The sequence below is a fragment of the Lactuca serriola genome, chromosome 2, assembly GCF_051521515.1.
Source record: "Lactuca serriola cultivar US96UC23 chromosome 2, Lser_US96UC23_V15, whole genome shotgun sequence".
In the NCBI taxonomy this organism is placed as follows: Eukaryota; Viridiplantae; Streptophyta; class Magnoliopsida; order Asterales; family Asteraceae; genus Lactuca; species Lactuca serriola.
The window spans coordinates 200032294-200049116 of record NC_136409.1 but is presented as its reverse complement, the minus strand read 5'-3'; positions in this window follow the sequence as shown (position 1 = coordinate 200049116).

Sequence of the window (16823 nt, the reverse complement as noted above, 5' to 3'; positions counted from 1 at the left end):
TAATGTAGATTACGCTTCTAGTGGGATCGATCTCTTTTATTGCCAGCGAACTAGTAGTGTGGGGTAGCTTAGGAGATTGCTGGAAGAATAACCCTTTTACATTTCTTTTAGACGTTTATGGAAGAAGTCATGGATTTGGTTGAATTGAAACCGTTAAGGAATGCATTATTTAGGCTGAAAAATCTTGTATGATCAAGAGTCATATTAGAATGATATTACAAATTAACATATGATACTAAGGATCACACTACCAATAACTTGATACAATTGATTATTTATTAGAAATTGATTTTAATAAATATTCATAAACTCTTATAATTAACTGGAAAAAGATTTATTTCATGGAAATAATTATTTTACAAATACAACACTTTAGTTCATATGGTATGAATTAATAAGTCATGCACAACCTTTTGGACTAGTTAAATCTTTTTGTCTTTTACTTAAAGACAAAGCTTATATTTTATAAACTTTGAGTTTATAAAATATAAACAATGTCTTTCTTTTGCTTGCAAATGGCCGAAACTAGTATAGGTTGGAGAGAGCATGGTCTTGCAAACTGTTTAATCAAAATTATGGAGCATGGATTTCATTCTTAGGAGGCATGGTGGTATAGTGTCATAAGTGCTTAAGTGGTTAAGGACTTATGGACACTAATGCTACTTTATACTTGGAGAAAGGCTTTCATTCACTTGACTTTTTGAAGCAAAAAGTCGAGAGTTCTCTCTCTCACTCTCTCCATCTATTCTATTGTCTTGAACATTTGAAGAACTTGTTACTTTCCTACACTCTCTTGGATCAAAGATCTTACATAGAACTACCATTCTCATCAAGTTGGTGCATTGTTGGTGTCTCGTTGGTTCCAAATTCTTCTGTAACATCCCAAAATTCATGACCAAAAATTTCATTTTTAATATAACTAAAACACATTTGTAACTTGGTTCACAAATTGAAAAGCATTTCAAATAAAAAATTTATCAGAGTTCATTCCCAGAAATCACATATTGCAGAAAACATAGGTGTATGCGTTGCGATCATCCCGAGCTCCTTTATTTGAAAACCGGAGGTACCTGAAACCAAAATTGAAAATCGTAAGCACGAAGCTTAGTGAGTTCCCCAAATACCACATACCATACATATCAACATACTGCCTAACATATCTAGGTGTCGGCCTACTCGTTCAGTCTCTTTCAACCGGATATTATCTAGCATATAAGCACATAAATCACATACTGTCATATATAACCATGAGTCATACATATCATTCATATATCATAATCAATAGAGATGCTAGGTGCCGATACATAGTCTTGCTATTTTGCCATGGGCCACTACATGGTCTTTCTTGCCAAGCCGAGGGCCACCCCCTGGGTCTTACAAACAAGTGTCAGGAGCCATCTTCTGGTCTTCCATGCAAGCATCACAAAGACAACTAGCATACATACTACTCTAATTAGATAATTAGCATACAATGTGCCATGAGCCACCTCCTGGTCTTTCATACATAATGCCTAGGGCTAACCCCCGGGTTTTCCTACCATACATAATAGCATACAGTGTGCCAGGAGCCGCCTCCTGGTCTTTCATACATAATGAATAGGGCTAACCCCCGATTCTTCCTACCATACACAAACCAAATGGGCCGACATTGGTGCATTCGACCCATACAAACAGTGAGGAGACTCACCTCGAATGCAGAAGCTCCCCGGGAGAAATTCTTAGCTGCTGCCCCACCGGCTTTCCGAGCTATCAATACCAGAACCAGATAAAATCTTAGTTAATAGGCTAAAACCCTCAAGTTTGGCCTAAGGTCAAACTTGGTCAAAATTCAATGGTCAACGAAAGTCAAATTCAACAAATCAAACTTCAGGCTGAGTACGCCCGGCGTACTCAGCTCGTACACATGGCGTACTTACCAACCAGAATCGGGACCATACGAGTACGTGCAACGTACTCGAAGGTATGCCCAACGTACCTAACCAAATGGCACTTTTCCATTAAGTGCTTAATTTCTTAAGTCCTTTCGTCCAACACTCAGATCTAGTCCCACAACATCATTATATGTCATAAAGTTTCCACTTTTATGACTTTCCATGTCTAGAAAAGGTCCAAAAGCTAGAACCTTAACTTATTAATCCATTAAGACATCATGATACTCTCATGGAAGGTATAAAAGGATCAAGATTACATTTTTATGGATCCTAAAAGCTCCATAATGGATAAAGTTTCCAACTTTATCCATTAGAATGGTCCAAACCACCAAGATCTAGCCTTTAAGCATCATATGGGACCAAAAGTGCATCTTTTTCAACTTAATCCATTAAGTCCAAGTCTCCAACTTTCGGATCTAAATCACAATGATGTTTAGATGGATAAAGTTTCCAACTTTATCCATAAGAAGGTCACAAACTTTCAAGATCTAAACTTTATGCACTAAAATGACCAAAAGCTCATAACATCCAAAACTAGCTAGATCTAACAAATGCATCATCAAGATTCAAACTTTATACCTCTAGAAGATAGATCAAGGTGAACAAAGTCCAGATCTATAAGCTCCAATGCAACCAACACTTCTACAAGAAGTTCCTTCTTCTCTAAGGTGCACCATGCATACTACAAAGCACTCAAAATCACCTTCTTTTAGCTCACAAGGCTCATCTAAGGTTAGGGTTTCATGAAAGGGGTGCTGGAGGGGTGGAGGTTGAGAATGGAGTGGGTTTGGGGGAGTTAAGGAGCTTAAATAGGGCTTAAACCACAAAAATAGGGTTCGGGAACTAATTGCGTATGCCCAGCATACTCAGGATTCTATTAGTACGCCCAACATACACCTTTTTGTACGCCCATCGTACTCAGCTTGGCCCAAAACCACCCAAACTTCAAACGGTCATAACTTCTTCGTTCCAACTCTGTTTTCGACGTTCTTTATATCCACAAAACGGTATTGAGGAGCTCTACAACCCTATCTAATTACTTTTGACTTAAAACAAACTGAACTAAAATCCATAATTCATAAATAAGTCTGAAACACTACATTCCCATTTTACTCTTTGACTCCAAAGTGCAAACCAAACTATTGGGTCACATATCTACATTACCCACATCCAAATGGGCCTAAATCTTACCTTTTCAAAGGCCCTAATCCTTATGATGACCGCTCTTCAAGCCATGGCCTCGAATTAGGAATTGATTCGGAACAGGGCGTTACATCTTCATCAAAACTCAAGCCTCCCAAGAGGACTCAAGGGACAACAAAGGCTATTATCATCTTCTTTCTTCTATGGTTGTGTTTTAATCTTTCTGTAACTTGCAAGACGATCTTTGGTGGGTTGTAACAAGCTTATTAAGTTCGAAATTTAATGATTTCCATTTGCCATATTTATGAGGTTTATGAAACTAATTTTGAACTAAAACCCAACAATTGATATCAAGATCCATCTTGCAATTTTGGTTAGATTTTTTGATTTATGGAAATCATAGTTTTTTTAGAATATGGATAACTTGTTTTTGTATAAAAACAAGTTCATACATATTTTCTTTGACAAATTTTTAATTGTTATTGTTGTTGTGACAAAAACTTACATGGATTTTTTGTCACTTAAAGTTGTCTTAGAAAAACAAAGGTTATTTTATGTTTATATGTATTTTAGAGTGCATAAACAAGCATTGGACCATTTGTGTTGTTGTTTGTGTGATTTGTTTGAAATTGGTTTGTAATATTCTTTTATTCACAAGAGGTTTTAAACTAGATTTATTTTATGAAAAATGTAACAAGATGAAGATGGAGGTCATTTTTAAAGACTACAAGTGGAGGCCACGATTTTGTAAGGTTTTTATAAAAGTTCATAACCTTTATAAAAATATTATAAAATTTCAACAAAGTTGATTGTTATTGCAAGTGGGAGCTTGAAGATCATATGAAGAACAACTTTTATTATTTGGTCCCTTTGTCCCTTAGGAAGGACTTTAACACTTTTGTGTTGGCTCACAAAAGTGTTAATTAGATCAAGGTTTGTTTATGTTAAATCCATGCTTGTGTTTTTATTTTTTATTATTCAAGTAAATATTTTGTGTGGTTGATAATTTAGCTTTTCACAAACTTAAACTATTTTTTGGTCAAAGTAAACATCACATGGAATTTGGTTTTCAAAATTTAAAAGCTGAACATAAGATGTAATAAGTTAATGCTTTAAAATAAGAACCAATTTTATTAAAAAAAAGTTAATTACGAACACATTTTGAAATAGCAAAATATAAGCCTAAAAAAATTATGATTTTGAATCTTATACAAACTCCAAATATTTTTTAATGAAATGAAGTTTTATTAAACAATATTAGAAGGTTCCACATGGCTCAAACTCAAACTCAATAATGTATATTATCGTTAAAATTGAATCGGTCAAAATAGAAAAACCGAGTTTTGTATTTGAACCTTAAATGTGATTTTTTGAAAATTGATACCATGAATAATTGGATGCGTAAAATTATCATGATATCACATGTTTTAAAATAAAATAATAAAACATACAAATCTGCTTTTCAAAAGGCAAGTGTACCCTAAATATAACTTTGTCCCGAACATTGAAAACTTTTCAATTAAAACAAATATCAAAGTATAATCACAAAGATAACATAATGCAGAATAACAGGGGTGAATGAGCTGCGATTGTCCCGAGCTCCTTTTTATTGAAAACTGAAGATACCTGAAAAAAAACTGTAAACTGTAAGCATGAAGCTTAGTGAGTTCCCCAGATACCACATATCATTCATATCAACTAGGCTATACATGGCATACATACTATGACCCATACATATCAAACATATCCATAATCAAGTAAGGTGCTATGTGCCAAACACGGTCTTGCCACTATTCCATGGGCCGCACGTGGTCTTTCTTGCCAAGACTAGGGCCACCCCTTGGTCTTACAGACAAGTGGCAAGAGCCACCTCCTGGTCTTCCATGCAAGCATCACAAAGACAATTAGCATACATACTACTCTACTTAGCTAATCATCATATAGTGTGCTAGGATCCACCTCCTGGTCTTTCATACATATTGCCTAGGGCTAACCCCCGGGTCTTCCTACCATACATAATAACATACTGTGTTTCAGGACCCGCCTCCTGGTCTTTCATGCATAATGTCTAGGGCTAATCCCCGGGTCTTCCTATCCTACATAAACTAAATGGGTGGGCATTAGTGCCTTAGACCCATACAAACAGTGAGGAGACTCACCTCACAAGCTGACTGCAGAACCCCACGAATAAACCTCTCGCTGCTAGCTGGCGGATCCCTAAACTGCTGGTCTCTTGACTCCCCAAGCTACCATTACCCAAAATGACAATTAGTCCAAATAAATAATCTTCCTTAGAGTAAAATGACCATTTTACCCCTAGTCTAACTTGGCCCATATCTAAGGCCCAAAGCCATAATACAAAAAGGCCCAACACTATGTAGGCTTTCCAAGCCCACTAGTGCCCCACTAATGGCCCAATTTGCTAAATTGGCCCCAATCCCTCTAAGGGGGCTTACCTTAAGCCCAAACATATTCTAAGCCCAACACATTTGACTTCTGATGGCCCACTAAGGCCCAAAGACCCAAAGTCCACTACTAGGCCCAACCTGAGGCTCAAAACACACCGAGCCTATAACTGGTGAGTACGTGAGGCGTACTCTTCTGTACGCTAAGCATACTAGCTGAAGGTGGTGTACGCTACGTGTACCTGCATGTACGCCCAGCGTACTCCTCTGTTAAGCTACTTTTCCCATTAAGTGCTTAATACTCCATTCCAGAAGCTACAATTACAGATCCAAGTTCTCTTCAACGTCTTAATCCATAAAGTTGATTACTTGGTGGCTTGCAAGCCACCAAATGAGCCCAAACTTGAAATGTGACAACAAACTTCCATGGAAAGGGCTAGATCTCATGCATGGTCACAAATGAACCCTAAAGATTGAAACTTTACTACTTATGGGACTCATGTGACACTAAGGGTGTCAACCCTAGACTTAGAAAACGATTTGAGTCATAAAGGTCCATTCTTGGGACCTAAAAGGTCCAAAAACTCCATTAACATAGATCTAAGCATACTTGAGGAAAGTTTTAGACTTTATACCTCAAGATGATCTGAAATGGAACCACAAATTTGGATCTACTTCTTCTCCTTTGACCCCCCACCTTGCTATATTCTTCACTTGCTTGAAAAATGGCTTCACAACACCAAAACGCTCTCTAATGGCCTCCAAAGCTCCAAGAACACTCAAGGGAGGATTAGGGTTTCGTGATGGTTATCTAAAGATGAGAAGGAGGCTGGTCCTTGAGGGTATAATGTTCTTTATATAGTGACATACCCTAAAAATTAAAGTTTAGGGACTCTGAGCGTACGTTGGGCGTACGACTCTCTGCACCTGCGACCATATGACTTTATATGTTGGGCGTAAACCAGCTTACGTTGGGCGTACCCAGATAAACACAAGCATGCATTCCTTGCATGCACGGGCTTCCTTGTCACAAAACTCCATTAGGGGCTAAAATTGACAATAACTTCAAAGTTCCATAACTCCTTCATTCGAAGTCCATTTCCGACGAACTTGATATCCATTAAAAGGTGGAGGGAAGCCCTACGCTCCTAGCCACACCCCAAGCCTAAAACTTTCCAGATAAAACCCAAGACCCATAAAAGACCAAATCGCCACTACCCTTTGGCTTCCGAGACCACAACCGAGTACTTTCAAAATGGGGTGTTACAGCAAGCCTATGTCATCCAACTTTTGAAACATTTGCACACTATTTGTATAATGCTTATGGGATATTTGATACCTAACCATTTGTGTTATCTTTTGGTGGCCCAAGTATTTTTGTGATTTCTATAACCAAGTTATAAGCCAATTATACAAGTTTCTTTACTTGGATGACTTGATTAGAAACCTCTTGTGTTAAAGGTCACCTAAACAAGAGTGTTCTAAGGCATAGATGAGACCAAACATGTCAAATTAACAAATAGATTGTTAAGGGTCTCATACATCTAGGAATTACTAGTGGTGTAGTTAATAAAAGTCTTTTACCTTGTTAAAACTGATTAAGTGGTATATGTCACACCCCCGAATCGAGTAAATGATGGAAACATCTGGGGGCGGATGATGTCATGTACAATATCACAACAATTGTATAATAGAGATAAAAACATTACAAACATTGTATTGATAATTTACTATTTACATTGTATTTGAATCACTGTCTGACTCCAAAAGCATACAACAAAATATAAGACGTAACAATAATAAGATCCGTCTTCACCAAAACATGTGTGGATACCTGTCTACTGATTCCATGAGAATACAAGTGATTTTGAAAAGAGAGTGTCAACAATTAAGTTGGTGATTTCATAAGTATTTTGTATGAGAAATATATATCTTTGTTCCTTGAAAATGATAGTATGTTCTTCCATAAAATCCAATATTTTCTTTGTTTATGTAATGTAGTGTTAAATGTTCCAAGACTAAAATGTATAAGTATTGTTGTACTTTGTAGTAGTGTAGTATAGTTTTATATCTTTATAAAACTATTTGAATGCATGTTTCCAGAATTAATAAACTGTATTGTACTGGAAAATAATGTACTGAAATCGTATCTGTGTAAAACCCTTTGTATGTTTCCAGAAATGTAACTGTATTATACTGGAAATTAATGTAATGTAGTTTTAAATAAATAAAACCATTTGAAGACGTGTATGTATTCGTAAACCAAACGTAATGTTAATATCTCTTGTGGGTTATTACAACCATACTAATGCGACTAGATGGCCTGAACGACGTTATTTAGGCGTCGGAACTATAACACCATTTGTCACCCCAGACCTGCCGGTCCAACTGTAGCTAACAATTTAGGTGTAGGATTGTCAGTCTCGTATAGATCTATACACAATTGTCTCGTTCTCTTACGGGAGACTCTGGTTATAATTTCAGGACTTTTGTTGGTACTTAGATAAGTATTTGAAGACGTGTCTCACAAAACCATATTGACCATTTTACGTGTAGTATGATGAAAATTCATTTTCTAGTAAGTGTATGTATCGTCCGTTTACATGGTATAAAATATTTATACTTTCAAAATAGTTATACCTTTGTCCCAAAGGGTAAAATGGTATGAATGTTCCCTAAACTATACCTATTATAGCTTATAAAAATGTATCGTTGAAATAGTGAAACAGTTATCTCAAATCTAAGCTTGGAACGACGAACCGGGAACAAGCTTCCTTCGTTTTCGCTTACCTGCTTAACCGTTAGTTGTTAAGGATTAGCAGCACCGTCTACTAGCTAGAGCTGTGAAACCTGAGAGAGCCGGGTGGGAACTCAAGACTAAGGCAGTAAGAAAGAGCTAGGATTAGTAGTTTGAGTTGGTTAGGCGGGATGGGTTCGAAGAGACTGTACCCTTTGTGTATTATTATCAAATTGTCACGATAATAAAAATAAATGAAATAGTTATATATGTTCGTTTATATAATTATACCATTTTTGCTCGGCATGTTACAAAAGGGTTAAAGTTTAATTGTATCAAATTTGTATTCATACGTATATTTATATTTAATAAAAATATAAATGTAACGGTTTGTATATTGATACAATTTAACTTGCGTTTCACTTGTATTACCCCCTCCCCCCTAAAACATATAAAAATCATAGAAAACGAAGGGGGTATGAACTCACATCGGGTGTGTTCTTGGCTGGGTAACGGTGTGAGTGGCGATGTTCTTCGCGTTAGAACACGTGAATATAGTCGTATCCTAATTTGTTTTAAACATGTAATACATGTGCAAATTAGATAACTAATAATTTAAAGTGTTAAATAAGATTTGTTTATGTAAGGAATACTTACAATAACTCTAGGAATTAGCTTGAAGATTGGTTTCCTGGAGATTTTCTCTTATGATGTTCTAGGCAAGAGTTATGAGTATTTGAATATGTTCTTGGGAATATTATGAAGATTTGAAGATTTGAAGGATGAGGGTGTATGACTGTTGAGAGAGAAATAATGAGATTTGAAGATGGAAATGTGAATTGTGGGGAGTTGTTTTCGGTTTAGCACATATATATTAGGATAAAATTGATTTGACATGTGCATAGGGATGTGTAATTAGCTAATTGGAATGTGTTCCACATCCTAAGATTAGAGATTTCGGCTTATCCTCCAAAATGAAATCCATGAATTCGGTCAAAATGTACAACCGAGAACTAAGGATTCTCGGTCTAGGAGGTTTGTGGTCAAAGGAGTTTTCAGTGCAAAAAAGTGGGACCTCGCATGATGATTTCGGTCTCGCATGGTTTTCGGTGGGGGTTTGCGGTCCGAAGGTTCTCGGTGGGGTTGGATTTTGGTCCTATTTCTTTCACAAAAGTGATTTCGGCCTAAGTGGTTTTTGATTCCAAAAACCGAAAACACAAAAGTGGGATATAATTTACTATATTTTGGAGTATAATTTATTATTAAATCATAACCTTTTTTATTTTTGTTATAACCACTGACTTTTATTTACTTGCTTTGACTTTCTTTGACTTTTACTGATTTAAAATAACCAGTTGTTACATTATCCCCCCGTTAGAGGGAATTCCATCCCGAAATTATTTCTAAAGTGGTAATCATGAACTAGGGAAGAGATGCGGGTACTTTTGTTTCATCTGATCTGCCCGTTCCCAAGTGAATTCAGGTCCCCGCTTGACATTCCAGCGAACCTTCATTATTGGTATACTGTTTTGTTTCGCTCTCTTGATTTCCCTGTCCATGATTTCGATAGGTTCCTCTACGAAGTGTAGACTCTCGTTTATCTCGATTTCATCGAGTGGAATTACAGGAATCTCGTCGGACTGACACTTCTTTAGATTGGATATGTGAAAAGTGGGATGTATGTTACTGAGTTCCTACGGTAGTTTGAGTTTGTAAGCCATCGGTCCAATTCTAGTAAGAATCTCGAATGGACCGATATACCTTGGATTTAGTTTTCCACGTTTTCCCAAACGTATCATTCCTTTCCCGGGTGAGACCTGTAACAGGACGCAGTCAGCAACCTGAAACTCCAAGGGCTTTCGTCGTTTGTCTACATAACTCTTTAATTGGTCCCTAGATGCCTTTAGTCATTCCCGAATTGGACGATTTCCTCTGTTGTAGAGTGTTGTAAGGAACTTGTCCCCTTGCTAGTTGTATGTCACTCACTTCAGCCCAGTACAGGGGTGATCTGCACTTACGTCTGTATAGTGCTTCAAACTAAGTGGCTTTGATGTTGGCGGTGTGGTTATTATTATAAGGGAATTCAACTAGTGGTAGGTGGGCATTCCATGTTTTGCCAAAGTTTATCATGTAGGCACTAAACATGCCTTCTAACGTTTAAATGTTTCGCTCATTCTGACTGTTTGGTTAGGGATGGTAAGCTTTTCTTAAGGCAAGTTGGGTTTCTAGCGACTTCCGTAACGATTGTTAGAGATATGAGGCAACTCGATTGTCCCCTATCCAAGATGATAGATAGTGGCACATTGTGCAATCTCTCAATCTCCTTGTGATATGTTCCTACCAACACTTTCTATTCTCTCTTTGGCTTTGGTTGGTGGGAAGTGTGTGGGTTTGGTATATTTGTCTACTATCGCTCTAGTGGTAGCGTGTCCACCCTAGCTCTTCCATAATCATTTTATGCATAAAATTCGTATGAAATCAAGCTTGAAGGACGGCCGAATAAACGATGCTTCTCTAATCCCACAACCACATTTGGAACAGGAGTTAAAGCGGGATCATATTTCCTAAGCCTGTAGAGTCTTAACTATATATATATATATATATATATATATATATATATATATATATATATATATATAACTCTAGTGTATACTCTTTAGAAATCATAGGTTGTCAGTATGGGTTCTTAGTTTCTATGTGAACGAAGTGATTATTTTGGGTGAGATATTATTTACAACTACTTTTTCTATATCTACTGTATTTAAGTCGAATTAAATCTTGACTTGTCATACGGGTGGTATTCCTGGAAAGACTTTTGGGAATACATCGGGAAGCTTACGGGTTTCTGGAACATCCTTGATGTTTTTCTTTTCTTGTTTCCCATCCACAACGTGGGTTAGAAAGTTGAGGTGCCTCTCGTGGGGGTATCTCTAAGCCTTGAAGCGAGAGATGGTTCAGAGATTTGTGTTGGGTTTGTCGTCATCGATTTCATGGTTTGTCGCTATTTGGTAAGTTGAATTGAACGGCCTTTTTGTAACACCTGATATTGGTATGTTGAAGACTTAACCAAACATGCCGGTGGTCACCTCGAAGTTTCCTATTGTAACCAACATTATGTCGATTTGGAAAAATTGGTTGTTTTAGTGTTTAGAGAGTATCCTGTGTATTTGTCTTGTGTGGTTTCGGTCTTCTTGTTATGAATTGAGCTTAGATGACACTTCAAACAACAAGTCCCTTTATCATGTTAACACCAAAAGAATCAAGCAAGGTTTGAACCAAACATATCTATGACATTGTCGCCTTGGATACATAAACAAGAAGCGCATATCCCAACTCCAAAAGAGTGGACTTTTGAGGGAAAATGAAACTGAGTCATTTGAAATATGTGAGTCTTACTTATGTGGCAATATGAAAAAAAATCCCCTTTCTCTGGATCTAGTGAACATTTAAATGTTTTATTAGGCGTCATACACAACGATGTATGTGGGTCTTTTAAAACAATGTCTGGATATGGTGAGAGTTATTACATCACCTTCACTGGTGACTTCATTCGTTTTGGATATGTGTATTATATGAAACATAAACATGAAGCATTTGAAAAGTTTAAATAGTTTCAAAGTGAAGTTGAAAATTAAATCGATAAAACAATCAAAATACTTCGTTTGGATAGAGGTGGTGAGTACTTGAGCCAAGAGTTCCAAGATCATCTTAGGAGTTGTGGGATTATCTCACAACTTACTCCATCCAGAACACCACAACTTAATGGTGTGTCTGAGAGGAGAAATCGGACCTTACTTGATATGGTTCCATCCATGATGAGCATGAGTACTCTCCCTTTATCTTTTTGGAATTATGCCTTACTCACCGCAACTCGTATCTTGAATATGGCACCAACTAAGAAGGTAGACAAGACACCTTATGCGATGTGGTATGGAAAAGCTCTATCCTTATCTTATATGAAAGTTTGGGTCTGTGAAGCCTATGTTAGACAAGAAGCTTCCAACAAACTCGATCCTAGGTCTACCAAGTGCATCTTTGTAGGATATCTTAAAGATTGTTTTGGATATTACTTCTACATTCCTAGTGAGAATAAGATCTTTATTTCACAAAAAGCTAAATTCTTGGAAATCAAATTTCCAATGGATGAAGCAAGTAGGAGACGTGTGGAAATTGAAGAAGATCAAGAACTACAACTCGTTGCAACTCAAGTTGGCACTAGTGTTGAATAAGAGGTTGTTGAAGATGAAGAGATCTTTACTCTTCAAGTTGTTGAAACATAAGTCGTTCGCATATCCGGTAGAATTCATCAAGAACCTGAGAGATATGGATTTCTCATTGACGAATGCTTCATGATGATGAATGCCGACGAGCCCATCAATTACCGCAATGCAATGGCAGATCCCGAATCTGGAAAATGTCATGGAGCCATGAACGAAGAGATGCAATCCATGAGAGAAAACCAAGTCTAGGAGTTAGTTGAACTTCCTCCCCAATGTAAGACTGTAGGGAGTAAGTTATAATTAATATAATGTTCTAAAATGGGTTGTTATTCTACTTAACTCTTCTCTCAGTGAAGGATGTTGCTGAGGTACTTAGTCTTAACAGTTCCCGTTTAATCTTTGACAACTTTGGAATTTGCTTACATCAACTCATCTGTTGAGAGAGTGCATTCCCTTCGTGATTCTCCGCGAAGCATTTCAAAAGGTATCAATATATACCAATAAATGAAAAAGTATAATCTACAATAGATGTTACTATGATGTTTTATGATTGAAACATATATGAATTGTCATAGTATAATATGTCAAATAATAAACACTATTATTATACAACTTGGACATATAATTAAAAGATTAAATGACATAATCATATATACAACCAATGGAAACATGCAAAGCATCTCATACGTGCATATTATATATGTGCATGTTATACAATCCAATAATATTAGTACTTGAAAATTTTAATTTATTTTAGAGAATGTTAAGATATACCTAGTCTTTGATTCGTAGAATGCTTGTTGCATGCTTTAATATATGATAATATACACCTGCAATAAATATATAATAAAATAGCTTGGTAGATTGTAAAAAATAATAAACTATTGTAAAAAATAATGAACCATTGTATACTCACCTTGAAAATAAAAGAACATTAGTTTAACACAAAGAAGCAGTTGCAAAGACTCACGGCTAAAGGAAGCACCTGCCAAAAATAGCAACCTACTTTTATTCATTTGTTTATTAATTATTCATAGATTATTGTCATTCTACATCATCAATAATTTAATATCAGTTGGGACGGGGCGGGGACAGGGCTTAAATTTCATACCCACAGTGGGGACGGATATGACACTATCCGCCCCGTTAAGACCCGATTATATATATATATATATATATATATATATATATATATATATATATATATATATATATATATATATATATATATATTAGAAATCCCATATTCGCATTTCCAACTCCAAACTAAGTTACTTTTGACTCTTTGATTCTTGAATGACTTTAATTATACATATCAATGTATTTATATTTCCAAGAGTATGTTTTTTTTTCTTAATACAAAACTCTTCAACTTCTCATTGTTTGTTGCACCTGCTTTCAAAATATATAGATGGCCGACTATTTGATCTCAAGCTTCATTTTCTCAATGGAAACATATTGTGGTTAAAATCAAGGAATAAATCTATTTAGGTTTTGAGGAGAGGAAGCAGTGGAGGTAATATTTCGAACAAGAATCAAAGAAAAATACACACAAATCATGATCCATGTTTATTATACCTTCTCATTCATGTTCCAATGTTTTGATGATAAGCCATTTCTCATGTTGATAGTTGATCGCTTTTTGAGACAGAATATTATAGTTGATCGTTGTTTGAGACAGAGTAAAAGAAAGCTACAGATTTTTCTTATTTTTGATTTTTTGGACACCAAACGTCGTTTTTTGCTCCGGTTTTTTCATACCTCTATTATACATGATTATCTATATTTTCACCAATTTATAGCTATTAATATCATTTAGAAAGTCGTGTGCACATACGGGATCCATTGCTCGTTTAGTGGTTTAACACTATAATGCTTATGAATACGTTCACATACATCTCACTAACACGTATACATACACACATACACGTATACATATACACATACACATATACCAAAACTCATTAATGTATATAAATATACATATACAAACATAATCCATCACAAATTGGTGAAAAGTATAGGCATTACAATGTTAAAATGTGAAACGAGTACTTGATCCCGAAGGGGCACACAAATTTATGAACGATATTAGTATCTATAAGTTGGTGAAAATATAAATAATCATGTATAGTAGATTTGTGAAAAAAATGAAGTGAAAAAAACGAGGTTTGGTGCCCTAAAAATTGAAAATAAGAAAAATTTGTAGCTAATTAGCTACGGATTAGCTACGGAATTTTCTTATTTTTGATTTTTCGGTTATCAAACTTCGTTTTTTTCACACCTCTATTATACATGGTTATATATATTTTCACAAACTTATTTCTATTAATATCATTCATAAAGTTGTGTGCACATACGAGATCCATTACTCGTTTAGTGGTTTAACACTATATAGCTTATGAATACGTTCACATACATCTCATAAACACGTATACATACACATATACACGTACACATATACCACAACTCATTCATGTATATAAATATCATATACAAACATAATCCATCACAAGTTGGTGAAAAGTATAGGCTTTACAATGTTAAACTTTGAAACGAGTACTTGACCCCTAAGAGGCACACGACTTTATGAACGATATTAATAGCTACAAGTTGGTGAAAATATAGATAATCATGTATAGTAGAGGTGTGAAAAAAACGAAGCTAAAAAACGACGTTTGGTGCCCGAAAAATCGAAAATAAGAAAAATCCGTAGCTAATTAGCTACGGATTGAATTAGCTACGGATTAGCTAAGAATTTTTCTTATTTTTGATTTTTCGGGCACCAAACGTCTTTTTTTTTGCTTCGTTTTTTCACACCTCTACTATACATGATTATCTATATTTCACCAATTTATAGCTATTAATTTCATTCATAAAGCCGTGTGCACATACGAGATCCATTACTCATTTAGTGGTTTAACACTATAATGCTTATCAATACGTTCACATACATCTCACAAACACGTATATATACACATATACACGTACACATATACCACAACTCCTTCATGTATATAAATATACATATAAAAACATAATCCATCACAAGTTGGTGAAAAATATAGGCATTACAATGTTAAACTGTGAAACGAGTACTTGATCCCGAAGGGGCATACGACTTTATGAACGATATTAATAGCTACAAGTTGGTGAATATATAGATAATCATGTATAGTATAGGTGTGAAAAAACGAAGCGAAAAAAACGACGTTTGGTGCCCGAAAAATCAAAAATAAGAAAAATCTGTAGCTACTTAGCTACGGATTAGCTATAGAATTTTAACGAAAAGCATACTCCGTAGCTAATCCGTAGGGAATTAGTATCCGTAGGTATTCCATAGCCATTCCGTAGCTAATTAGCTAGGGGATAGCTACGGATTAACATAGGTAGTTATTCTGTTACTAAACTAGGGCATCCCATTCTGTAGCTGATCCGTAGCGATTCCGTAGCTAATTAGCTACGAAAATTTTCCGTAGCTATTTTTCGTAGGAAAACCCCATGTTTTCTAGTAGTGGTAGTGGAATTTCTCTACATGGTTTTTGGTTGCATTGGGATGGGGATTAAACAAGCACAAGGAATGTCATTACGGTGTATTGGTGGACGACGATAGCAAAGTCGATGGTTGATGATACAATATACCGCCAATAGACAGAAAAAGGGGGCCAATTTAAAATTTTAGTCATAAAAAAAGACTTTTCCAGCTATAGACACACATTCCGCGGAGGACCCTCTGCGGACCTTCGCGGATCGATTTTTCCTCCGCGGAGAGGGGTATTTTTGTCATTTGACCATCTTCTTTTTGACAAAATCGAACCCTCGTCTTTGGTCCCCCCACTGGTCCCCCGATTCGTCTTTGACAAAGACGGTTCTCCGCATCGATTTACCACTGAAGATTTCGGCGACACTGACAACAAATCCGGTGACCACGTCAGCAAACGACGTCATTTTCCGAAGTGCAAATCCAGCGACCACGACTTCGATTACGAACTGTCATTCCGGCAGTTATGGAGGGCAATTTCCCCAATATTTTGGACGACGGATTAGGCTACCGGGTATTTCTCACATTCGTTTCTTTGGATTAATGTAGTATATGTATGAAATTTGTTGTTGAAAACTGATTAGATTACACGGAATAAATAGGAAAAATATAAAAATTTAGCAAAAAATGGGGTTTGACAGGTGGGTTCCGGAATGGGGATGATCCATTCCGCGGAGGTGTATGTCACTCCGCGGAGGGTTATATCAGTCCGCAGAGGAGCCTCCGCGGACTGAAGTATTTATCTCCACGGAATATTTAAATGAATAAAAGTGAGACTCCGCGTAGGTGTTGGTCTATCCGCAGAGGCTTCTCCGCGGAATGACCTATAGCCTCCGCAGAATGACC